The 21,700-nt window shown below is 40.5% G+C and overlaps 1 protein-coding gene across 31 annotated transcripts in view; it reads right to left on the bottom strand.

Moving 5' to 3' along the window:
- Positions 1-21,700, bottom strand: part of RSU1 (Ras suppressor protein 1) — an 883,461-nt gene that overhangs the window by 463,804 nt on the left and 397,957 nt on the right. For 5 of the 31 annotated variants that reach the window (XR_014817897.1, XR_014817898.1, XR_014817894.1 and 2 more), the window contains 2 exons: positions 5,455-5,539; positions 4,892-4,933 (listed from right to left, as the gene is read on the bottom strand). The exons of 17 other annotated variants lie outside the window; for them this stretch is intronic. The gene's annotated coding sequence lies outside the window, so the exon portion shown is untranslated. Of the gene's footprint in view, positions 1-2,987; positions 4,934-5,454; positions 5,540-8,938; positions 9,079-11,450; positions 11,490-15,084; positions 17,685-21,700 lie in introns of those variants that run through there. 9 more of the 31 variants (XR_014817920.1, XR_014817917.1, XR_014817928.1 and 6 more) reach the window with 7 other exon arrangements.

Here is a 21,700-nt window from a genome sequence, read left to right as displayed (position 1 = left end):
ATGCTTCGTTCTGAGTCCATGCAGCCGTGCCCCTAACCTTTGTGAGTCAGAAGGTTAAGATGACAAATCCAGACATGTATTGGATGAAATAATTAGACACTAACAATCACACTAAAAACTATGAAAAAAATGTCTTACCACCTTAACAAATACACCTTCATAATGACAAAATAGAAAAATGTACACATAGCTGTGGTTTTTCTAACACTACAAATCAGTAAACCAGTGAATGACTAAATTTAATTATTTTTGTATAGGTCAGGATATTTTGTTACAGTACAAGTTGTAAGATAAGACATGTAACTCATAAATTGCAAATAACTCCATGAAGTTTATTTTTCATTTTTTTCCCACAAAATCAATAATTATGTTGTTATAATGAAGATAATTATATAGTATTTGTTTAGGAGTTCCCACTATGGCACAGTGGGTTACAAATCCAACAGCAGCCACATGGGTAGCTGTGGAGGCAAGGGTTCAATCCCTGGACTCAGCATTGCCACAGCTTTGGTGCAGGTCGCAGCTGCAGCTTAGATTTGATCCCTGGGCTGGGCACTTCCAAGTGCCGTGGGTGCAGCCATTAAAAAAAATTAATTAATTAAAAATATTTGCTCAGTTGACAGTAATGACTTGAAGAAAAATTTACAGTAGTGACTTTAAGTGACAAATTTTGACTATATATTTTCAACCAAAATGTAAATGAATGCAAAGGTAAAAAAAAATTCCAAAACCACTTTTACATACTTTTTAAAAGATCTTTTCTATAACTATTAATTAAAATAGAAAATACAAATTACATTTATCAAAATGTTTCTCAAAAATTTTATTTGATCAACTTAAGTTACTTACTTTAAATTTTTAAGCAAAATTATCTAAACCTTCATTTATTTTTTGAAAATTTAATTAAATCTCATTAAAGATATTTATAAAAATAATACTATTTGTAATTCTAGGGTTCAGCATTCATCTAATTGCCAGTGTAAAGAACTGATATGTTTCACATACCTAGACCTACCTATTTACAAATTTGAGTGGTATGAACTATTTAGCGTCACAAAATGTTTCTCTGCCAACACCTGCAGCTACTGTGAAAATTAAAAACTTTGTGAGTACTTCTAAAACCATGGTTTGGAAAAGGAAGGGGGGAAGTGGGCGGCAGGTTCCACTGAGAAATTCACATTATAAAAAAGAATCTACTGGATTCATGACATCTTAAGAGGAAAGATTTGTTAACTTAATTTGTCTTTCCCTTAATTAAATGCCTCAAACTATTCAAAGCCTGATCCCAGCTCCCCGCTCTTTTTCCAACCTTCAAACTTCAAAGGCATTAAAGTTCAGTCACTTTTGTTTCAAGGTGGGAGAGCAGGAAACCTGGATACACGTCCCCTGGGGCCTGCAGATCTTTAGGATTACGGATGAAGTGGTGCTGATCCTGACCACCAGCATTTATCTGGGGTAAGTCTTTGTGATTCTATCTACGGGGCCCTGCTAAAGTTCAAGGCTGGAATTTAGACTAGGGGACCCCACCTCATCACCACCCCCATTAAAGTAATGTAAACCAATTTTTTTCACTCAATTCACAATTTCTTTTGGTATGCATAGATTAGAGGTTGGAGAAATATGGGAACTGGGCAAAAGCTGGCACAGTATAAAAGATGGAGATTGTGTTAACTATATAATTATATATATATATATAGTTTTTAGGTTAAATATATATAGTGTAATATAATGATAATATCATATATTATAAAATTTGAGAGGCATGAACTATATGAACTATATATTATGTTATTATTATATTATACCATATATCATACTACTATTACTATGGAGTACTATATAATAACTATTTTTAGTTGAATTTTTTTATTAAAATATAGTTGATTCACAACATTGTGCCAACTTCTGCTGCAGAGCAAAGTGACCCAGTCATACATATATATACATTCCCTTTCTTATATTATCTTGCATTATGGTCTATCCCAAGTGAAAACTTCTTTATTCAAGGCTAATCAAGAGGGAGGGAGTGGGAGGGATCGGGGAGCTTGAGCTTATCAGACACAACTTGGAATAGATTTACAAGGAGATCCTGCTGAGTAGCATTGAGAACTATGTCTAGATACTCATATTGCAACAGAACAAAGGGTGGGGGAAAAATGTATACATGTAAGAATACCTTGATCCCCTTGCTGTACAGTGGGAAAAAAAATAAAATATTAAAAAAAAAATCCCAGGTAAAAGGAGAGGTAGAAAAAGAAATGAATCATGGGAAAGAAAATTAACAGACTGTTAGGAATTCCCATGCAAATATTTGTGTTTTCAGGAAAAGAAAATGAAAGGGAGGAGATTATTAAATAAATAATTTTCAAAAAAAAAGATTTTGCTTAGGTTCAATTGCACTTAGAGTTGATGAAAATGGGGTTTTTCGTAAGCTCAGGATGGAATTCTATTTATTACATTTTCCCCTACCTGTCATTTCTTGAGTCATATCCTCTACACCTAAGGAGCATTCTAAGCCATCAAGGGGCTCTTATCCAGATTTTTAAAAATAAACAAAATAATAATAATGAATAATGAATAATAATAATAATAATAATAATAATGAATAATGAATAATAATCACTCCCCCAAAATGAAATATTTTATAATGTTATGTGCCAAGCATACTGCTAAAATGCCTTATTCATTTATTTCTCACAATGACCCTAGAAAGCCTGCAAGCCTGTTGTTATTATCACCTCCGTTTTACAAGTGAGAAGGTTAAGATGTAATTAACACAACTGCCCAAGGTCATACAGCTAGTAAGTGGCTTAAACAAGACATAAGACCACGACTGCCAGGTTTCAGAACTCAGTCTCCTCTTTCCCTTTTTTTGCTTGCTGGACATACCTGAGCCTCCCATTTTCTACCCAACAGCTTTTCTCCATTAACTCCATTTTTCTCTTTCTTTCTTTCTTTCTTCCTTTCTTCCCTCCTTCCTTCTTTCCTTTCTTTTTCTGTCTTTTTAGGGTCACACCTGTGGCATACGGAAGTTCCCAGGCTAGGGGTCCAATTGGAGCTACAGCTGCTGGCCTACACCACAGCCATAGCAATGCGGGATCCTTAACCCACTGAGTGAGGCTGGGGATCAAACCCATATCCTCATGGATATTAGTCAGGTTCGTTTCATTACTGCTGAGCCAGAATGGGAACTACATATTAACTCCATTTCTATTTCAACTCTACCCAAATTCTTTTTTCAAATAATAATTTTTTGTTCTTTTTATGGCTGCACCTGCAGCATATGGAAGTTCCTGGGCTAAGGGTCACATCAGGGCTACAGTTGCCAGCCTACACCACAACCACATCCTTGGGAATGCGGAGCCACATCTGCCACCTATGCTGTAGCTTGCTGCAAAGCTGGATCCTTAACCCACTGAGTGGGGCCAGGGATCGAACTTGCATCCTCATGGATGCTATGTTGAGTTCTTAACCTGCTGAACCACAAATAATTTTTAATTTAACTACACTCTTTATGCCTATATGTTAACACTAATATAGCTTCATCTCTGATATAGATTGCTTTAAAAAGAGAGAGAAATAATGAACTCTTTTACATCCTAACATTTTCAGCACACATCAATAGAAATTAACAAGGAATTTAAGCAGAGCTATAAACATATTTCTCTACAGAAAAGAACTCATTACAATAGTTCATATCCTAAGAAGGCCAAGGACTGATGTGAAATATTAAAAGAATTAACTTTAAAAAGTGATGAAATTTTCATAAAGTGGAGATTCTCATAAGATCTAAAACAAACTTAAATATGATTTAATGAATTATTAGAAGTGGAACTTTAGGGCTCTCTAAAATTACCCAAAAATCCTTTACAAAAATAGAAAAGTTCACTGAAAGAAAGAAAAAATCTTACCTAGGCATGGAAAGGTCTAAGACCACTGTAAACTAATTTTCTAAATTGTTGATCCATTTTTTTGACCTGTATTTTATGTAACTTGACGCCACCAGTAACTTAATCTAGACCAAACAGTTGACCTTTAGGTAAAAAGTAAATAATCATTTACACAAGTTCTTGGTTCAGAGATGACTCACTGACCATCCTGTATGGATGAACATCTGCTACGTTGACTTGGAGACTGAGCCAATGATTAATGAATGAGGAATGTTGTTTTCCCTCTGCTGCTTATAGTGTCTGCACCAAGGCAGAATGCTATGGCAACCAGACTATAGCGAAGTGATGGAAGGATGTTGCTGAGTGATGACAAAAGCATTTTGCAGGAAGTCCTGAAGCTCTGAGAAAATGAATATGAACCAGAAACGAAGTCGTGGGAAAGAAAAAACAAACAGAGAATGAAAGGAGAAGAAAAACTCAGGACGGCTGGACCTTTAGGAGGGAGAATAAAAACTTTAGAGACATTAAACAAAATGAGAAAAATTTCTGTGGAATGAGTAACAGCCATAGAATACACAACTCATAGTGTTCAGAGGGCATCAACCCAAATTAGGTAATTTTTCAATCACATTTGAGCAGGTGTGATTTATTAATCACAAATATCATAAATCATCACCATCATCTTCCAGAAGCATCTAGTAAATGTCAATTGTGCAGGACTAAAGAGTTCCTATTTGTGTATTTTGCAAGAAAATCTTGTATTCTTAGTTTTCGCTCTGGATGTCACTTGGGTACACAAGAAGTACACAAGATAATAGTTTGCTAGTTGTTGCATTAGTCTGACGAAGATGATCATATATAGGAATATAGGACCAAAAAGAATAGAAATGGTCCAAAATATGTCACTGGATAATTATTCAAATGAGTGCATCTTGGCAACATACATTAAGGCAGATTTAATAAAAATGGCATCAAGTAGCCGCTGAGTTGAACATACTCACTGTGAGGTGAAATGGCAAGCTCAGTTCTCATCTCTGGGAGGCCTGATGAGAGAAGGAAGCAATTTAAAAGCATTTCTAGAGATGAATGAAAGAAAGAGCTCAGTGTCCTGGGCAGGACGGTGGGGGGGGGGGGGGGGCTTTAGGCAGAGTCTCAGCCAGCTTAAGCAGGTGTGTAAATGGCTAACCCCCTATGTACGTTTGTATGTGCCTGAGATAAGTGGGAGCCATGCATGAGCTGAGGTATAGAACATTATCAGAGATGATGGAGATAAGACAAAGATGACTGCAAAAGTTCACACTGGGGAGGAAGGATGCTTTGGCACGGGAGATTAGAATTATTCCAGAATGTGATATTCTTCTCCCTCGCCGACGAGCTTACCTTCTTTTGCATGGAAAGCCCAGTGGGGAAAAGCATTTGAACACAGAAATCAGCGTAGTTAGAACTATTTAAGACAAGCCCACTCCACACTGCAGCTGGAAAATCTGGACAGAAAAGAACTGCAACCAGTGTTGGCCATCACCCACCTTTGGTTTAAGCCAAAAGACTTTAATACGAATCTTACCCTCTTCTTTAAGAGGACCACTCTGGGAAAGACACTGACAACTTCTCCTTCAGGCACAAGAGGTACAGCATAGGGCGGCATGCACCTAACAGTAGAGAAATGAATCCATCAAGCCTATGAAGCCAACTAAACTCTCATTAACAGCTTAAGTATCTACCACGATATTTAAGGACCATTGCAGGAGCACACAGACGGCCATGGTGCTCAAGCCCACAACAGACTTTCTGGTATCAGGACAGGGTTGATCCGGTAACGCATGCAAAGAGCGGGGCAAGGTTGCCAAGGTCCAGAATGACCCTCATGAATGCGCTGTTCTCTAGGGCAGAATCTCGGCCAGACCTGAGGAGGGAGACAATGTGCTTTCCAGCTGGGCTGATGTCCAGTAATTGGTCTCTAAGAAGCAACAATTACTTTTCAGGTGTCCTGTCAATGAAGCCCTAAATACACGCTGTACTCTAAAAATGCCCCAACTATTCGTTATCTGCAAATCCATTACTTTTGCAAAGAGCCTCCAGCTTTTGGCCTAAAACACCAAGATTCACCTCCTTCCTGCTAAATATCTAAAAAGGCAGAAAAAGGACAACGCAGCAGAGTAGGACAAAACCATCCGTCAAGTCACTTCTGTGACTATTTCCGCAGACCCTTTGTCCCCTCTCAGTCAGTGTTAACTAGACAGTCCAATTAAAGCCAGTGCCGGGTGTCCACAGGGATTCCTTTCATACAAAAATGCAATTCTCTCCAAGATTCTCAGCATTACCTAATGGCCTGCATAGAATCAGTTTGATGGTCTCTGGCTGGTTCTCAGGGGACAAATTGATCACCATGGCAATCATCAGAAGCTCTCATCCTATAGAGGGGCAAAGTAAAATCCACAGCACCATGGAGGAAGCATATCTGATTATCTCAGAAGGGCTGCCTCCCTGGAGTAAGCTGCTATCCACCGATGAGGCTGTTCCTGCATGCATGTATGGGCACACGCGCGCGAACGCATACACACTCACATACACACAGGGCCAGCGCCAGATTGTGGAATCAAGCATATGGTTGGAAAATGAGTGGGGAAAACATGCCAAGTTCTGTTGCAGCCCAGCTGCCTCTGCTCAGGGGGTCTGGGTCAGCTCTCTGCAAATAAGACCTGCTCAACCCCAGGTAAAGGCACTGAACGATACCTACAGAAATACAACTGGGCTGAATTCACCAGCAATTCAGTAGGAGGAGGGAAATGCAGGAAACATGATCCCATGAAAATGTTAAGAGGAAGTCATGGGAGCCTATAATGATAAACTGTTAAGAGTTTATAATTCTTTAGGAGAGAATATAACTATTTTATTTTTTAATTTTTTATTAAAGTATAGTTAATTTACAATGTTGTGACAATTTCTGCAGTACAGCAAACGGACTGGTTTCATTCCTTTTTTATATTCTTTTTCATCATGGTCTATCCCAGGAGACTGGTTAGAGCTCCCTGTGCTATACAGTAGGACCTTGTTACTCATCCCTTCTAAATGTACTAGTTTGCATCTACTAACTCCAAACTCTCAGTCCATCCCACTGTCTCCCCACTCCCCCTTGGCAACCACAAGTTTGCTCTCTGTATCTGTGTGAATCTGTTTCTGTTTTGTAGTCAGGTTCATCTGTGCCATCTTTTAGATTCCACATATAAATTTTTATATGGTATTTGTCTTTCTCTGTCTGACTTACTTCACAGTATAAGAATCTCTAGTTGCATCCCTGTTACTGCGAATGGCATTATTTCGTTCTTTTTTTGACTGAGTAATATTCCATTTGTGTGTGTGTGTGTGTGTGTGTGTGTGTGTGTGTGTGTGTGTGTGTGTGTGTGTGTGTGTGTATCTCCTGTCAAAGACCATTTAGGCTGTTTCCATGCCTTGGCTATTGTGAATAGTGCTGCTATGAGGGTGCATGTATCTTTTTGAACTACAGTTTTGTCCAGATAGATGGCCAGGATATGGTGGTTTCCATACTGGTTTCCATACTGGTTTCCATAGTGGTTGTACCAATTTACATTCCCATCAACAGTGTAGGGGGTTCCCTTTTTAGAGACTATAACAATTAAAGGAACGATTATAACTATAAATAAGCTATTGTAATGATAATTATCTAATTTAAAGATTTCTTTTCTGGAAGTTCCCATCATGGCTCAGTGGTAACGAACCTGACTAGTATCCGTGAGGATGTGGGTTCAATCCCTGGCCTTACTTAGTGGGTTAAAGGATCGTGTGCTGCCATGAGCTGTGGTGTGGGTCACAGATGTGGCTGAGATTCTGTGTTGCTGTGGCTGTGGTGTAGGCCAGCAGCTGTAGCTCCAATTCAACCTCTAGCCAGGGAATTTCCATATGCCACAGGTTTGGCCCTAAAAAGAAAAAAAAAATTCTGCTATATTGCCTTCAACTAGATTTGTGTCTTTTAAGACATCCTCTGAAAAGAATTAAGCCATTAAAATACAGATGAGGAGAGAAATATAAAAGAGGATACACACCAATATTGCATAACTTCTATAGTGTCACAAATGCCCAATGGGCCAAATAAGACTGAAAATCTAGTTTCCTACCCTTGTGTGAAGCTGGCAAGTTCACATGGCACAAAGCTGGGATAAAACTGTTCCAGGTAGAAGTGAATGTATACATTCTTGTGATTACCTCTTGCAAGACACTTAATACTTTTTCTTATTCCTCTGTACCTTCAAAGGCCTCCAAAGCATATGCATTCACAACCCTTAGTTTCCTTTAGTGTTGACAACAATCTAGGAACAGTTCCAGATAGATAATCAAGGGAGAGAAGTATTTTCTAAGCCCTTGTGGAAAGTTCCCACCTTTGGAAGGTCAGAGGTTGACATCTAGCCCCATATGACAGCAAAGATGTGGGCTAGCAGTCAGATTGCTTCTCAGGGGGCCTGCCTATAATCAGTCCTGGGTAGAAAGATGGTCCCTTACACGACTTTAATGAGCTTGCTGAAAATCGCACTGAACCCAAACACAGGATGGTTTCACAATTAGATGCTGGAATTGTCTATTCTCTTACTTTTCTGTCACATTTTTGTACCAAGTGTTAATAGGTCCTTCAAACTCTTTTTAACTAACCCTTTAAATAGACTGCAATTAAAGAATTTCCAGAATGCTAAACCATATAGGATAAAATCATATTTCTTATCTGTGAAAATAAAATTCACCTTTCTTTTCCCCACGAAACCACTATCTGATATTAAATTGTGTTCAGATAAATGTGGATTTGACACAGTATTTTGTAGAAAGTTTATTTTAAACTGCTGCCATTTAAAACAAATAGCAGCCTCTTCTTCACTGTGATTGTAGCAAAGATTTAACCTATCAATATGAGTCTCAGTTTCTTCAATCATTGAAGAAATTGAAATTTGTGAGTTTATCCTATGGATTCATGGTGTGGGTTACATACTTGGCATGTAAGAGTTTCTCCAAAAATAAGTTACCCATTTTTCCCATTTACTGACCATCTTTTTCTCAAGACTTTATGTTGTGGTGGGGGTGGGGGGTGGATTGGAGGTTTAGGATTGGCATATGCACCCTCTTCTATATGGAACAGGGACCTGCTGTAGAGAACAAGCAACTCCATCCAATATTCTGTAAGAACCTATATGGGAAAAGAATATGAAAAAAAACAGATATGTGTATATGTATAACTGAATCACTTCGTTATACAGCAGAAACTATCACAACATTGTGAGTCAACTATACTTCAATAAAACTTTAAAAATATTAAAATGATTTTTAAGGTTAAATACCCTTAAATTTAAAAAAAATCCATTTTCATTCTACTTGCTATTTCAAGAAGACATAATGCAAAAAAAAAAAAAAAACTATAGATTTAATAAATCCTTAGACCCATGTTTGGTGACTCTTGGGAATTTATCAGAGGGACTGAGGCAGATCACACCCATCTGTAAAACTTATCACAGTTCTCTCTCTCTTCCACGTCAACTTTCTCATTTCAATTGTGCTCATTCTTCTTTGTCCTCAATTCAAGGTGTGCAGGACATCCTAAAAAAATATGTCACCCAAACCAAGAGCCCCTGGGAGCCATGGGTGCTTTTCATTTTCATGGGTGCTTTTCATTTTCATTTCCCTTGTTACTTAAGGGAGTGTAACCTTTGGATTGATGCAGAGCTGGGTTCCAATTCCAATTCTACCATATTTGGCTGTGTGATCCCTGGCATGGTGTTCAAACCTATTAAGTCTCAATTTTCTTCAATTCTGCCATGGGCGATACTCATTTATCTCTAAGTGTCCCCAGGAGATTTGCAGTGGAGCTCATGAAGATGAACCTCCAGGACTGCTCACTATTATGGGCATCTTCAAGGCCCTCTACCTAATGTTTTATTTCTACGTTTCTTCCTATGGCTGCACCTGTGGCATCTGGGAGTTCCTGGGCTTGGGGTTGAATTGGAGCTGCAGCTGAGGCCTACGCCACATCCATAGCAACACCACATCCAAGCTGCAACTGTGACCTCATCACAGCTTGTGCCAATGCTGGATCCTTAACCCACTGAGTGAGGCCAGGGATTGAAACCACATCCTCACAGACACTGTGTTCCCTGCTGAACCACAACAAGAACCCCGCTGTATTTCCAGTTTTTATTCTATTTCTTAAACAGAACTTCTCAACTTGTGTAAACATCAGGCCCCACAAATCCTGGATCCACCCTTGCATGACAACTAAATAGGACAATTAACATAAGGTAACTGGCCCAGAGCAACTCTCTAATAAATGGTATCATTGTCATCAAACTCATAGGCCAAATGCTTAGATCTGGTATTAACTCAATGCAGAGAAAGCTACCACATAATGGTATACAGGTTATATAAAGTTTAACTCATCCTAAAATATGTCATGCCAAGCCTGATGGGATGCCAAAACCAAACTCTAATGACACATTTGGGTTCCACGTTGGTATTAAATATGCAATATTTGGGTATATTAGGAAGTTAGGCTTCAACCTTTGTTGAAGTTAGGCTTCAATATTAGGAAATTAGGCAACATTAGGAAGTTAAGCTTCAACATTAATATTAAATATGTAATATTTGGGCATATTAGGAAGTTCGGCCTTAAGATAATGCATCGTCTCAAGCAAATGATTTCCAGGTTTCTAGGGGGAGGGGCTCGTCATACAGGAAATGGGGAGTTAAAGAACAGATGCCAAGAATCTCTCCTTGGACTCAGCATGTCACTGTCAGCCCACATGTGGTCTGTCACCATCTGCATCAGAACCTTCTAAGGAACCTCAATGAAAACACAACCTTCCTTATCCTAGCCTAGCCCTCTAAACCAGGACCTCTGGAGCTAGAGTCCAGGATTCTAATTTTTTAATAGGCTCCCCAAGCCTAGGTGGTTTTTAATTCCAGTTAGTTTAAGAACACTTGCTTACAGATTAAACCTGAAATAACAACTGATTAGATATTTTTCAGGATTCCGTGTACGTTCCTGCCTGGCTCAGAGGAAGACCAATATTCTACTCACAGCACAACCCTTGTTTTACAAACTAAGAGGCGAGGAGGGGCTTGTACATTTTCTTTCTTTCTTTTCCCTTCCTTCCTTCTTTCTTTCTTTCCTCTCTCTCTCCAAGTAAAGCCAGGGATCAAATCCATGTCCTCATGGATACTAGGTGGTTTCTTAACCTGCGGAGCCACAACAGGAACACCTTACATTTTTTTTTTTTTTCCTGATGGGTCTACTTCAATTGTAGATAAAGAGCATGCCATTCAGACATATACCACGCTATGAGCAAGATTAGGCATCTCTCCACATACTTGTGGAGAAGATGGTTTAATGTTCACTGAAATATAGATCTACTACCCAGAGGGATAAAACTTTGTAAAGAAGGTAGATTAACAGCCACAACAGCCTGAAACAAAGTTTCTAGCGGACGGACAAAATGCTTGCTCTCTGGCTTTGTCCTGCTCAATCCTGTAATCAATAATAAATGGAAACCTAGGAAGCACACTTACACATACGCAGATGATGCAAAATATGGAGGGAATAAATGCCTGGAAAAGAATAATGATCAAGTTACAAAACAATCCCAACAGGTTGGAATGAGCACCAAAAACAAATACCATCATGGAACTGATATAAGCATGAGGGAAAAGAAAAGAAAACCAGGACTGTCTCAGGAGGGTATTATTGATAGAAGTTTTATTGGAGTCACGAGTAAAGGGCTGTTAGTTTAATGCTGTTATTGCTACTCTTAGATGTGCATATTTTTTTAGTTTTTGGCTGAGAATAGCTCTACTCTATTCTGTGCTGGTCAAACTATGTTTTTTGGAACAGATTCATTTCTGGGCATAACACTTTAGGAGGAGAAATCCTCAAATTACCATGCAGTCAAAAGGAGATTGCTAGGATAGTGAGGAGCCTAGAAACTACCATATATTCCATGTGAGAGCTTGAGGTGGGGAAACAGCTTGTCTTTTTTTTCAAATAATAAATTGTCTATAGACTTCCTCTGTTAGCGCTGTGTAAAATCGTGAGTATGTGACAGTTGTAAGACAGCATATTACATTAACTGTAGGAAAATACAACGAAAGAGTTAAATGGCTCCCAAAAGATACAATGGAGACTCCAGAATGGAAGTGAGCCCCCCGCCTTGTGAAGGGAATCAAGCACAGACCAAACAATGACTCAGCCAGCACTGAGGCAAAATGGTTTCTCTCTCCTGACATTGTTTGGAAAAGAGAGTGGATAACTCTGAGGTGCTTTCAACTCCATAGAAAGGTTTCTATCATCGACTTTATCTTAGTTCAGGGTTTTGGCTTCTAGTGGAAGCTATGAGAGTGAGCAGAAAGCAACAAGGAGCAGAAAGAAAAAAGGTGGGGCAGGGGGATATGGACCTTCAGCAAATACGTATGGAGCACAGACTAAATGTCAGATCCTCTTCCAGGAAACAGGGATACAGCAAGAAAGAAATTCCACCCTAACCCCCACCCTCAGAGAGTTTATATTCTATTAAGAGATATTTACAAGAGGTGGTTTGGTGATTTCCTCCTGCCAAGAGAATACAAAATAAAGTAAAAAGGACTGTAGGGAGTGAAAAGCAAATATAACTACGCCAAGAAGGACTTCCTTGAATGACTACTTTGCAGTCTAAATAAATCCCGAGATTGCTTACCAATGAGATCTATCCCATATGAAGATTCACCTGGCTTCTCTGAGGCATTGCAGTCTATTCATTTAGAAAGGGCACATGTGCTGCCCCTACCCCCCTTATAAACATCCCCACATGACCATCTGACTCTATCAATATTGACTTCTTCACAGGAGGTCACCGCTTACCAGATGTTACATCCATCACTGCAAACAAGTTCCCCTTGACATATTGATTATTTCATTTTTCTTGTCTTTTGGCCAGAAGCCTCCTTTTCAAATTCATGTATTCTTGGTTCTATCCATATGTACATCTTTCACAATCCCAAGACCATACTGTCCACTTGAATCACCAGCTGCCCAACTGTGGCTTAGGGATCCTCTTGAACCCTGCCTTGCTTTAGAAGGACTCTGAACACGATTTCAAATCCCAATTCCAATACTGCTTGAGTTTACATAGGTATCTGCTAAGATAGAGTCTCTCTTCATGACCCACAGGCATCTTGGCATTGAATGCTATTGGCAGTGAATGACTTCAGCTCTGAGAAACTCATATCATCAGATAAACCCCCTACTTTCTTTTTTTTCTGGTTTCTGCTCAATTTTGTTCACCTTCAGGAATAGAGCTGTTGGGCACTGGAGGTCAACAGTGAAGGTGTTTGAGTTAATAACCTCAGCAAGCCACGATACATTGATTGCCAGTCTTCTAGTGCACTCCTATTTCTCTCCCTGGAATTAGATGCTCAGCTATCCTCCAGGGAACCCCCTTCCCAAACAGGCTCTGATTTGACCTACCCAAGGGCTCCTTATCAAGCTGCTATGGGAGACTAACAACCCACATAGCTCATGCTCAGAGCTCCACTCGTGAAGAAGGGTGCTGCGTCCTGGCCAACCAATCAAACCAAGACCTCAGTCATAGAAGACGAATGTCCCTTTGCAGATATCCTTGAAGGGGACAAAGAGCTAGTGTGATTCTCTCCTTCCTAAAGGCTCCTATGCAGTAAGTGCCTGGGATTCAATTATCCAATCATGTCACCTCTCTGTTCCAAAGCCTGTCACTCTTATGCTGCATTTGCCAACTTGTCCCATTAGTGGAGGGGCTCAACACAGTGAGAAGTGGAAAAGGGAGCATTATGATGCCAAGTAATATAATTCTAAATACCACCAAGGCCATAAAATGGGAAGTAAGTGATAAATAATTTATATTTATCAGAATGACTGAATCTTATTACCAGTTCAGCAATTTGATATCCTCCCATACAATACAGACACGGATGGAGAAAGAGATCAGAATTTCAATAGTTGGCCACGGTTAAGTCGAATTCTTATTTAAAGCCTTCTGCACCTGGTGTGAACCTGCTGGATCTTTTTTTCCCACCAGGCCCTAGAAAAGAGGATGCTAGTCTTATGACAGGGATGTTATCAAGTGGAAGAAAGCAACCCACTTCAACAAGAGAACTGGAAAAGATAGGAAAATATGGCAGTAAGTAATAAAGCCAGGATGCCATAATTGTTTCCATTCTTTTCTACATTCCAAGTCTACCTTTATTCTCTTTTCTTAATTTAAAGAAAAATTTTACTGAAGTGTAGTTGATTTACAATGTTATGATTCCTGCTGTACAGCAAAGTGACTCAGTCATGCATATATACATACGCATTCCCTTTCTTACATTATCTTCCATCACAGTCTATCCCAAGAGACTGGATATAGTTCCCTGTGCTGTAATACAGCAAGACCTCAGTGCTTATCTACTCTAAATGTAATAGTTTGTATCTGCTAACCCCAAACTCCCAGTCTACCCCATTCCCTTCCTGCTCCCCCTTGGCAACAGCAAGTCTATTCCCTCTGTGAGTCTATTTCTGTTTTGTAGATATATAGGTTCATTTTTGGCACATTTTAGATCCCACATAGAAGTCATATCTTACGGCATTTGTCTTTCTCTTTCTAACTTACTTCACTTAGTATGAGAATCTCTAGTTGTATCCATATTGCTGTAAGTCTACCTTTATTCTTAATTCATTTCTTCCTCTTCACATTCCTAAACACTGGAGTGTGTAAGATACTGTCTTAGAAATTGTGGAAGAGACAATAAAGAATAGATATGATTCTCACCTCCCAGTAATTTACACTCAAATACCGCACCCTGGAATAAACCTCAGGAAGCAAAATGCCTTTATAGAAGGAGAAGTGAGTGTATGTTCAAGCTAAACACTAAAACATGATCTTTTTCTTCATCCTTCTATTTTGATGCTATCTGCCTACATCAGAGATACTCCCCTTTGAAAAGTTTTCTGCTGCCACAAGGTCCCTGGTTTGAAATGCAAAAGATCAAATCAACTTTCATTCCCTAAATAGGATAATTAGAGCAAAGATATCTCTCGAATGATCCATTAGACTTTTAACAGGCTTTTTATGACAGAAACAACCAAAGATCAGAGACTCTCTGAAAACAAACTCATCTCTACGCACACAACCAAAACTCAAGATTACCGTTATTATTTATTTTTTTTCTTTTTTGGTGGGATAGGATATATCTCATATATGAGCATAGTGTAAGGTACATGGTTATTTTTAGTAAATACTTGATCATGTGCTCCATTAAAAACACCAACTCCTTTGGCCTTTTCTGCTTAAGGGGGAGCGATCTGCTTTGAGTAATAGCATCATATCAGCTGTTCGAGTCTTTGCTGTGCATCTGCCTATCTTTTCTTTTAGGGTGGGCTCTCAGACTTTATTTTCTGGTCCCAAAGAGTTTATTAAATACACTAACATTGGAATACATTTGTTTTTTTTGCAACCTTTTGCCCCATCCCTGCAGCTGCAAGGGACACTTGTAAGACAGAAAGATGGAAAAACAGGGACACAGTGGCAGCCTTTAGCTACAAAATTTCACTGACAGTGAGCAGACATTCTGAGTTAGTCCGCACTTCCAGTCATGACCTTGAGGACTCTGAGGCATACAAGACTTTACCACCACAATGACTTCCATACGTATCCCCTTCTGCTGCATACACGTTTCACCTCTTTCTCTCTCTCCCCGGCCCTGCGTGAACAGAACCTCCATGAGGAATGAGCAAGTCAATTAGCCAAGTTCTCAAAACTGTCCAAGGGCATCAAGCTTTCTTGTGTCTCCAAGTCTGTTCCTGCATGGCTCTTTCAGCCTGGAATGGCCTTTCCTTTCCCAACCCTCTCTCCAGCTTCCAGAATACTAACTTATCTTTCGAAACCCAGTTGAGGAAACACCTCCCCAGGATCCTTTTTACAGGCTCAGGGCCTCTAAGGAATTAACTCTTCCCTCAGATTGGTTTCCTATAACAAATTACCACATGGTGGAGCAACTTAAGACAACCCAAACTTACTACCTTACAGTTATGGAGGTCACAAGTCCTAAAATCCAAGGTGTCAGCAGGACGCTGTTCCTTCTGGAGGCTGTAGAAGAGAATTCCAGTCCCTTGCTTTCTCCATCTTCCAGAGGCTGCCTGCATTTCTTGACTCGTGGCCCCGCCCCCAAACGCCTGATCTCTGCTTCTGCCACAACCCCCTTCCAATTATCTCCCACTCTCCACACTCCTGCTTCTTATTAGGACCTCTCTGATTCCACAGGGTCCACCTAGGCAATTCAGGATCATCTCCTCAGCTCAAGATCCTTAATTTAACACATGTGCAAAGATCTTCACAGGTTCTGGGGATAGGACCTAGACATCTTTGGGGGGAAGTTATTCTGTCTACAGAAACTCCTTCTGAAGCCCCACTCTCCTGTTGCAAATGTCCATGTTTGCTGCATAACATTCCAGTGTATTCTGTTTATAAAAGTCACCCTTCACATGCTATTGTCTCTCAGAAGTTACCCTGGGTCTCTAAGTTGTTTCTCCAGTGCCTAATATTTTGCTTGTTACTTAGCAGTTGTTCAATAAATCAAATATTTGTGGGAAAGAAATACTGGGGGGAAAAAAGAGTAAAGATCATTTAACTATAAGGCTATGATTTGACAAGGAAATATAATAAATGAATTTTGGTACCAAAACAAATGGCTGCAAAAACACAATCTATTTAGCATTTTGGCATAATAACTCCTAGATAATCACAGAACAACAAAACCCAACAGGTCCAGATCAGGGGTTGGCAAACTCTAGCTCCTGGCCATCTGTTTTTATAAATAAAGTTTTATTGGAACATGGCTGTGCCCACTTGTTTACATATTGGCTGAGGCTGCTTTGGTGGGTCAGTATCAGAGTTGAATATTTGCAACAGAGACTTTATGCTCTGCAAGCTTAAACTATTTAGTATTTGACCACTTATGTAAAATGTTGGCTGACTTCTAATCTATATGAAAGCAATGAAATTTTGTTCCAGGCAGGTTAGAGTAAGCATTTTGAAATCTGGATTCACCTATTCAACTACCACAGCAGTTGAATGCCCAGCTATTTAGGTGGGCTCCTTCTTACTGATGACATTAGTAGGTTGACATTCTAATCCGACTATGAAATAATTATAAAGTTGGTCAGCTAATATATTTTGAATATTTTAATGATAGCTGAGATAAGATTTCGTATCCAATGATCAAACTTCAAATTTCCTAATGCCATTTTTATGGATCAAATTGTCTTACCAATGCTTAACAGTGGCACCCTAAGAAAATTATTTCAGCATTAAGCTGCATCATTTCTACTCCCTCCTTGCCTCTTTTGAATGCATTCACAGGCATTAGGAAGAAATAGCCACTCAATTCTCCTTGACAAAAATTAACCAAGGAGGAAGGCAGGATGGTGGAAGAGTAGGGGGACAGGCTTGCCCTCTCCCACAAATACACACAAAAAAACACATCTACATGTTAAAAGACTCACATGGAACAGCAACTAAATGCTGGCAGAAGAACTTAAACCTCCAATAATGGCAAAAATCTCTTGACATAACTGGATAAAACAAGAGAAAAGAGGAGAGTGAGGGAAGGGGAATTGGGACCAGACGGGTGCTCTGAAAGGGATCTGTGAAGGAGAAAGGGAACCCACACCCTGGAAAGTCACCTAATAGACGGAAAGATCAACTGAGTTGGAGGGATCTCCAGACGCCAAGGAGAGCACAGCAGTAGGTCTGAGATCTGAAAAACAGAGTGAGAGCCAAACAGATCATCTGAGATACTGGCACAGTCACCAAAAACCAAGACACTCAGGTGGGGGCTGGGCATCAAGACCACAGCTTCGGAGGTTAGTCCCTGGGAGCAGGCTGGGGTTGGCAGTGCAGAAACAGCCTGGGGGACTAGGAAGTGGTTGGTCGGATTGGCAGTGTGGAGACAGCCTGGGGGACTAGGAAGTAGTGCATCGTGGTTGGAGGGAGCAATACACTAAGGGCTGGGGAGTGGGAAGCCACAACAGAGGGAACCTGGGAGAAGAGCTGGACCCACAGGAGAGACAAGGCTCCAGGGTTGGGGAGGGGAGAGGAGCAGGGTCGGGCAGCCATAGAATACTCCTTGCACACCAGCGAGCATGCTTGCCCACCAGCTAGCAGAGAGCAGTGCTACCCAGTGCATCCTCCCTCCCCTACCCTGCACGCACCTGACCTGAGGCCACCTGCCATCCTGGAGGGCAGGCCTCACCACTCGTGGGAAGCTGACCACCTCAGGCTTTCCCCGCCTGGCCTGCCCACCCCCTGGAGAGGCTACACTTCCGTGGAGCAGCGCCTAGCACCAGCAGCCCCCAGAAGAGCTCTGCAGCCCAGAAATGCCAGAGCAAAGTCTGCCTGGCCATGGGAATTCTGCCTCCATTGCGGGGCGGTCCTACCAGTTCTGGCTGCCCTGGGGAAGTGCTCCTTTGTCTCCCAGCGGCCTGAATAGCCATTCCCACACTCAGGAGATGCTGCACTCCTGCAGAGCAGCTGCCCAGCACTGCATGTCCCCTGGAAGAACTCTGTGGCCCAGAAACGCCAGAGCAAGCTTTGCCCGGCCATGGGAAGTCTGCCTCCATTGCAGGGTGGTCCTGCCAGTTCTGGCTGCCCTAGGGAAGTGCCCTTTGTCTCCCAGTGTTCCAGCTAGCCGCTCATGCTCTCAGGAGGTTCTGCATCCCACGGAGCAGCACCCAGTACCACCTGCCCCCTCGAAGAGCTCCACAGCCCAGAAATGCCAGAGCAAGCTCTGCCAGGCCACGGGAAGTCTGCCTCTATCACAGTGCAGACCTGCCAGTCCTGCCTGCCCATGGGAAGTCCTCCTTTGCTCCAGAGTGACCCTGCTGGCCCTTCCCACCCTCAGGAAAATCCCCTGCTCCATCAAAGACCCGCCAACACTGCCAACTCTCGGGAAACACTCCACAGCAGTGCCAGGGCAAACCTTGCCTGGCCACAGGGAGTACACCTCCACCAAGAAAAAGAAAACAATAAGCAAGATGAAGAAGCTCAGAAACCATTCCCAGTTAAACCAACAGGAGAACTCACCTAAAGCAGTCAACAATGAAACAGACCTCTGCAGTCTGACAGACTTGGAGTTCAAAAGGGAAATAGTGAATATACTGAAGGAATTAAGAGAAGATATGAACAGTAATGCAGACTCCCTCAGAAAGGAACTAGAAAATATAAGGAGAAGCCAAGAAAAACTAGAAAATTCATTTGCAGAGACACAAACTGAGCTAAGGGCAGTAAAAACCAGAATGAATAATGCAGAAGAACGAATTAGTGATGCGGAAGGTAGAATAATGGAAATCACACAAATAGGACAGCAGACAGAAAACCAAATGAAAAAACATGAAAGCAATATAAGAGACCTATGGGATAATATAAAGCAGCCCAATCTAAACATAATAGGAATTCCAGAAGGAGAAGAAAAAGATAGGGGATGGAAAATATATTTGAAGAAATTATCGTTGGAAACTTCCCAAATCTAAAGGATACTGATTTCAAGATTCAGGAAGCACAGAGGACCCCAAACAAGAAGAGGAGAGAAAGAAACCAAATAAACAAAATTAGAAATGAAAAAGGAGAAATCACAATGGATACTGCAGAAATACAAAAAACCATAAGAGAATACTATGAACGACTATATGCCAACAAATTTGACAATCTGGAAGAAATGAACAACTTCCTAGAAACTTACAGCCTGCCAAAACTGAATCAAGAAGAAATAGACCAACTGAACAGACTGATCACTATAAAAGAAATTGAATACATCATAAAAAACACTCCCTACAAACAAAAGCCCAGGACCAGATGGCTTCACAGGTGAAGTCTACCAAACATACAAAGAGGATCTGATGCCCATCTTCCTTAAACTTTTTCAAAAGGTTGAGGAAGAAGGAACACTCCCAAAGACATTCTATGACACCACCATCACCCTAATTCCAAAACCAGACAAAGATACCACCAAAAAAGAAAGCTATCAGCCAATAACTTTGATGAATATAGACACAAAAATTCTCAACAAAATTTTAGCCAACCGAATCCAACAACATATCAAAAAGATCTTACACCATGACAAGGTGGGGTTCATCCCAGGTTCACAAGGATGGTTCAACATATGCAAATCAATCAGCATCATACACCACATTAACAAAAGAAAAGTCAAAAACCATATGATCATCTCAATAGATGCAGAAAAAGCTCTTGACAAAGTCCAACATCCATTGATGATAAAAACTCTCGCCAAAGTAGAGGGAACATTCCTGAACATAATCAAAGCCATTTATCACAAACCCACAGCAAATATAATACTCAGTGGAGAAAAACTGAAAGCCTTCTCACTCAAATCTGGAACAAGACAGGGATGCCCACTCTCAACACTGCTATTCAACATAGCTTTGGAAGTCCTAGCCACAGCAATTAGACAAACAAAAGAAATAAAAGGCATCCAAATAGGAAGAGAAAAGATAAAACTGTCACTGTATGCAGACGACATGCTACTATACATAGACAACCCTAAGGACTCAACTCAAAAATTACTTGAACTGATTAACAAATTCAGCAAAGTAGCAGGATATAAGATCAACATTCAGAAATCCGTCGCATTTCTGTATACTAACAATGAAACTTTAGAAAAGGAATACAAAAATACAATACCTTTTAAAATTGCACCGCAAAAAATCAAATACCTCGGAATACACCTGACGAAGGAGGTTAAGGACTCATATGTCAAGAACTATAAAACATTAATCAAGGAAATTAAAGAAGATGTAAAGAAATGGAAAGATATTCCATGTTCCTGGATTGGAAAAATCAATGTTGTAAAAACGGCCATACTACCCAAAGCAATCTACAGATTCAATGCAATCCCTATCAAATTACCCATGACATTTTTCACAGAACTAGAACAAACAATCCAAACATTTATATGGAACCACAAAAGACCCAGAATTGCCAAAGCTATTCTGAGGAACAAAAACCAAGCAGGAGGCATAACTCTCCCAGACTTCAAGAAATATTACAAAGCCACAGTCATCAAAACAGTGTGATACTGGTATCAAAACAGACAGACAGACCAATATAACAGAATAGAGAACCCAGAAATAAACCCTGACACCTATGGTCAATTAATCTTTGACAAAGGAGGCAAGAACATAAAATGGGAAAAAGAAAGTCTATTCAGCAAGAATTGCTGGGAAAACTGGACAGCTGCATGCAAAGCAATGAAACCAGAACACACCCTCACACCATGCACAAAAATAAACTCAAAATGGCTGAAAGATTTAAATATAAGACAAGACACCAACAAACTCCTGGAAGACAAATATAGGCAAAACATTCTCTGACATCAACCTCATGAATATTTTCTCAGGTCACTCTCCCAAAGCAACAGAAATAAGAGCGAAAATAAACCAATGGGACCTAATCAAACTGACAAGCTTTTGCACAGCAAAGGAAACCAAAAAGAAAACAAAAAGAGGGAGTTCCCGTCGTGGCACAGTGGTTAACAAATCCAACTAGGAACCATGAGGTTGCTGGTTTGGTCCCTGCCCTTGCTCAGTGGGTTAACGATCTGGCATTGCCATGAGCTGTGGTGTAGGTTGCAGACACGACTCGGATCCTGCATTGCTGTGGCTCTGGAGTAGGCTGGCAGCTGCAGCTCCGATTCAACCCCTAGCCTGGGAACCTCCATATGCCACAGGAGCGGCCCAAGAAATAGCAAAAAGACAAAAA

The sequence above is a fragment of the Sus scrofa genome, chromosome 10 (genome assembly GCF_054392235.1).
Source record: "Sus scrofa isolate SSC_HxYL_T2T_F1_AM1 chromosome 10, Sscrofa_HxYL_maternal_Yorkshire_Landrace_v2.0, whole genome shotgun sequence".
Lineage (NCBI taxonomy): Eukaryota > Metazoa > Chordata > Mammalia > Artiodactyla > Suidae > Sus > Sus scrofa.
This window is presented reverse-complemented; position numbering and strand designations above follow the sequence as displayed.